This window comes from Gymnoscopelus microlampas (assembly GCF_963454915.1).
Source record: "Gymnoscopelus microlampas genome assembly, chromosome: 23".
Classification (NCBI taxonomy): domain Eukaryota; kingdom Metazoa; phylum Chordata; class Actinopteri; order Myctophiformes; family Myctophidae; genus Gymnoscopelus; species Gymnoscopelus microlampas.
The window spans coordinates 3,151,091-3,157,090 of NC_139960.1; positions in this window are offsets into that span (position 1 = coordinate 3,151,091).

A 6,000-nucleotide genomic window follows, 5' to 3' on the forward strand; every position below is an offset into this window, starting at 1 on the left:
TTTCTCTGAAAGTTCCTGAATTCCTGAAACTGTTGCGTACTGTTTTTTCTTCCTTTTTAAAAGCCAGCATTTAACAGCATTCTGCCAGCCCAGCATCATCATGACACATGTTCTTTCCCAGAGAGCTGGAAATGCGTTATTAAAAAAGCCCAGTTGAACATTCCGGTGTTTCTCACTGAAAATTGTCGATCTACAAACTTCTGCGTTCCGAGAATTTTGTGTCTATTTTTCAGTTCCCGCGCAATTGGGTTAGGTACATAATAATCAGGTGTAACACGTGGCCGCTCCAAAGTGCTTCAGCTTTATTGTCTAATCACAGTCTTACAGAAGTAAAAAAAATACTGTACTGTGCTGTGCATGATATACTGTTCTTATGGACGTTAGTTAAGGTGCTAGAAAAAAACAATAAAAAAGACAAAAAGTCAGTGCGTTGTACATGGGATTAACCCATTCAATCCGGGAAAACATCTCTGTCATTTTAGATCTCTTTGGCTATTCAAAAACAGCAGATATACAAGTTCATAGTGCGGCACCGAGTGCCGCACTATGAGCTTGTACATCTGACATTTTTTGAATAGCCAAAGAAATCTTAAAATGACACTGATGTGTTCCCGGTCTTAATGGATTATACGGCGCAAAATGTCAGCGCGTGTCGACCACACAATCCACATAAAATAGATTGACACTGGTGTAATCCACAAGTAGGTCCATGAGGGAAGAGCAAAGAAAACAAAAGTCAAGTCACTTGTTCGACAAGTTCGAATCCGCTGCGGTGCATCTGCCTTTGTCGAGCTTCTATATAGGAACACAATAGGTGTTTGTGTTTTGGGGAGGGAAGCAGGACAGGGAGCGTGAGTGTTGGGCGGGACGAGTAGGCTATAGGACGAAGGCTCTATGGACTCTTACCGTCCACTCTGACTCCAAATCTGTTGACTGTGTAGGAGGTGCTATAGGAGTCTTGGAGGATGGCCCCCCAAACTAATTTAAGAACCACAATATGCTAAAAGAAACACATATCACCTACATATATTGTTGAATATCTGTAGCTCGATGTGATGACTTCATATTAAAGGGATAATTGACCCCCAAAATGACTATCGATTAGTCACCCCATGGAGACTTGAATTCATGGATATTTTTTTAGTTTTTGTCGCATTCCTACAGTAAGCCAATCATTTAATGACCGGCAGCGGTTACGGTAGGAGACACAAAGAGTCCCCTTTGTGTCTCCTACCGGAACCGCTGCCAGGCTTAGGAATGCGACAAAAACTAAAAAAATATCCATGAATTCAAGTCTCCATGGGGTGACTAATCGATAGGAACATTTTTCATTTTTTTGGGGTGAACTATCCCTTTAACTAGCGAATTGAGCCTTACATCAACCGTGCCAACACGGGTGGGGTGTGACTTTATGCACACAGGCATCTGGGATAGCCCCTGTTCCACCCTGTGTGGCATCTATAGTCACAAGATGCAGCTCAAGATGAGTCACCTACAGTACATCTTACCTGAAGGAGCCCACACACACACAGTCAATCTGTCAGCAAAAAAAAAGCTAATAATAGCTCTCTGCTGTCCACTGTTACTGGCCAGAAGCTTACTGGATATTGCTGTGGGCAGAAAGGCCAAGGAGACATTTGTGGCGCTATATCCAATCCACTAAGCCTCGTTCATTTCTTCATAGATTGTTACATTATAGCCTATTGGTGTGGAGGTGGGTGGCACGTTCGGATGGCTCTGAAATGTCGTCTTCTCCTCTCCGTCAACTCTGTGCCAGTTGTGTTGGTTGGCGCGCCTGGCCATGGCGGAGGCAGTGTGGAGGAAGTGAACCACAGTCTTCATCCACGGTGGTTGGTAGGCTACTTGTCAAATGTGCTGTAGGCTACAGTATGTGGCAAAGAACACAAAAGAAATCAGTTTAGTATTAATGTAAATGTCAGCGTATCCTGCACCACCACCCCTGCACCACATGGTCGCCCACTTCACTGCTATTTGTGTCCATCATTGTATCATCCTGTCAGATGGATCATGTACACTCATAATGACACACTTTTGACAAAGACGTCTGACTGACCAACTTTTGCCCTTATTAGCTCATTATGCTAAAAGCCTCTATAGTCACATCCTCAAACCGAGTAATGAGCCACTGTCGGACACAAACTTTGCATCTGCATATTTCAACTGTATTTTTGAGGAAGTACCAGTGAATGGGAGCAGAGAGGTTAACCACATCAACCCTGGCTATTCTGGACATGACCTAAAAAGGCCAACACTTTAGAATAGCTGATCTGGAAGCTCACAACGGGTTGCGCTAGCATTGTGTTGCGATGCGTTGTGAACTATTTTTCGGCAGAGAGATTTGGTTTAGAGGGAACAAAGGAGATGTTCAAGTGCAGACCCCTGGGTCACTTTGAAGGGTTTATGTGATTCATTTTATTTTGTTTTAAAAGTACAAATTACAAAGTACGTCTTCATTTTAATATCAATGCATTTCTGTATTGAAATGTTGTAAATTATTTCCCACAAATATCCATAATAATGGAAAAAACTTTGAAATGTAGTGGAGTGAAATAGTAAATAGTTTGTATCCAAAATACAAATACTAAATACAAATACAAATACAAGTAAAGTACAGATAACAACATGACTAAAGTACAGTACTCAAGTAAATGTACTGGTACACAGGGCTGCCACGATTATGACATTTTACATGACAATTCATTGTCACACAAATAATTGTGATTAAACATTTAATTGTGTGTTTTTTTGTTGTTGTTGCACACTGTAACATAACACAACAGAATACAAATTACATTTCTGTTTGGCTTTTAGGCTTTGAAGTTACACAGGGCTGATGACAAATAACCTAAATATACAAATAAATGACATATTTAATAACTTTATACTTTAAAAAAAAACATTAATCAGTGGAAATAGTTTAGTTAGATTGTAGATCTGCTATTTCCAATATTTTTGAAAATGTTTGAAAATATATTAAACTGTTTCAACGTGGAAACGATTATGACGATCATGCAAAAATAATTGCGATTAGATGATTATGTAATATGTGACAGGTAGCGTGTTTCATTTATTCGGTATGCCAGGGAGAGGTGAAGAGGAAAAATCATGCATTACTGTAAGAAAATGAGCAGAACAGGAAAGGGAGAAATAGAGCAGTGGTTCTCCAACGTTTTCATATCAAGGAAGCAAAGATTTGAGTTACAAATGTTCACCTTAAAATATATATACATATTCAAAGATTTACTATTCAAAAGGTTTTCACGATTTTTCAAAAATAGCATATCTATAAGCTCATAGCGTGGCACGCACTATGAGCTTGTATATCTGCTATTTTTGAATAGTTAAAATATGGTTAAAGTGGTTAAAATGATTGTGACACTAACTCATTTTGCTGGGGACCCCCTGGCACCTCCCTAATGACCCCTGGGGGTCCCCGGACACCACTTTGAGAACCACTGCCATAGTCTACTGGGTCAGGGGCATATCTCTCCAAATGGCAGAAAGCAGAGATGCTATCAAGACTTTAACAACGGCACCGTTCCAAAGATACAAAATGTTCTGTGATCCTTTCCCTATGCCATGCGTTGTTGTAGCAACGTGGAACAACAACAAAGCAGACTTCCATCACTACGTAAACAAAAGGGGAACCCAGTGAGGTAATCCTGGGTCATCCTACACACAGAAAAATAATGGTTCTTGTTTGTTTTTAACTTTTTTTTAAAGGCTATATGGTTCCACAAAGAACCATCAACTACTAAAAAAACGTTTGATCTAGTGAATGGTTCTTCATGCTCCTCATCTAGTTTTATAAAACCTTTTTTTTTGGTCAAAGTTCTTTGAGGAACCTTTGAACTCTTAAACCATGTCTTAATAGGCAGACATTCATCGAAAATAGCAGATCTACAAGCTCACAACTTGTCGCACTACGACACGTTGTGAGCTCGTAGATCTGCTATTTTCGACAAACACATTTCAGCCGGTTGATGAAGTTTATACGGTTTAAGGGGTTTTGGGTTATTTATAGAACCATTCAAATAAATGGTCTGAAAGATTCTTTCTTGGAACCAAAAAAAGGTTATTTTATGGCATCACTCTGAAGAACCAGTTTTGGTTCCAGTTGGCACCTTTATTTTTCTGTGTGTAGACTACTGTATCAGGGGCATTTCTCTCCAAATGGCAGAAAGCAGAGATGCTATCATCGAGACTTTAACAACTGCACCGTTCCAAAGACAAAAATATATTCTGTGATTGATCCTTTCCCGCTCTGCCATGCGTTGCCGTACAACGTGGAACAAAAAAAACAGACTTCCACCACTACGTAAACAAAGGGGAACCCAGGCAGGTAATCCTGTGTCATCCTGCGTCAGTCTCAGTGCCAGGAAAAGGAACATGATCCCAGAGTATAAACGATAGGAATCTCAGATCATTTATATGCACTGCAAGATAACAACCAATACGCTCTTTGATGCTGTCTGATGATGGACAGTATAACAACCCCGGATGAGTTCATTCAGGTCAGCACAGGTAGGGCCACAGTAGGCCTACTGTTCACCAACTGTTGTTTTGCCATGTCATGCCGACAGGACACATACAGCTTAACCCATTAAGACCTGAGAACAAAGAGTGAAAATCTAAAATTACACATTGGTATTTTACCAGTCACTGAGCAAATACTGCTCTGTGGAAATGTAAACTGATGTTATTCATCTGATTTATGGAGTTGCAAAAATACCTTGGTATTTTTATCTCTCCGATATGCTGGTGAGGCAATAAAGGGAACAAATTGTTTTATTATTGTCCCATTACAAAAGGGATTCCTCTGAAATAGGCCAATAAACCAGGTGGAACACTATTTGAAGAGGAAATCCTGCCAACGTGCTGACATGTAATACTATACTGATTTACCCCTTCAACAAACATTTGTTTTGTTCTTGGCCACATACTGCACATTTTGTTCACGTGTGTGCATTTTGTTATTGGCCAACAGTATTTTCATCTTAAAGGGATATTATTTCACTTTCAAACATGTTTGGGTTATTTTTGACATCTACTCTGGCTTTTATGTTTCACCCCAGACAGTTTTTAAGTTGCTTGATTCAGTATTTGTATTTTTGATATTCATTTTATCAGACACGCCCCTTTCCTATGCAAACCCATTGTATCTTCAAACTCCTTTTTAACCATGATGGATTCATCGAAAACACCCGTCCTTGGTTCTGGTGACTGATATTGTCCTTCTAATAAATAAAAAAAGGTATTTGAAAAATCACGGCCCCCTCACGTATTAATAGGATAAGACGTATCCAGGTATCCACGCACGGATGGACGGGGCTGACAACCCAGAAACATAATGGCTGCCCTCGGCTGTTGCTGGTGGAGGCATACAAATATAGGAACCGTTTAGCCTGTAGTCTGACAAAGAATATTTTTTTCCTTACCTTTGTATAAAGGCTCCATCTACTGGAAATGTATTTGAAAGATAGCTCATGGGGAACACAACTATAGCTCATGGGGAACACAATTAACGCGCCATAACGTGTCATAGGCACATTGTGAGCTTATAGATCGGCTATTTTTGGCACGCAGCTATAATTCAGGCATTACGGCGCCATCAAGGCCCGCCAACATAATCTTTAGTTGACTGAATCAACCGTAGATTTAACTCAAATCTTATGATATTTAGTCAACTGAAACTAGACTAAAAGTGGACAAAAACTAAAACATTTCAGATGACTAAAATGTGACTAAAACTAGATGGAATTTTATTCGAAAGACTATGACTAAAACTACAAATGAGACTGACTCAAAATGAAGAGCAGTGAATGAGGCATGTGTCAAGGACCCCCAAGTATTAGCCTCGGATCCCCATCTGAAAATATTTTGAAGCAGGCAGGGACCCCCGCACAAGATTTGTGTTGTTAAAATGTTTCAAACCGTATTCCACATTTTGTTCAAGATTATAAATAAATAAATAGCGGT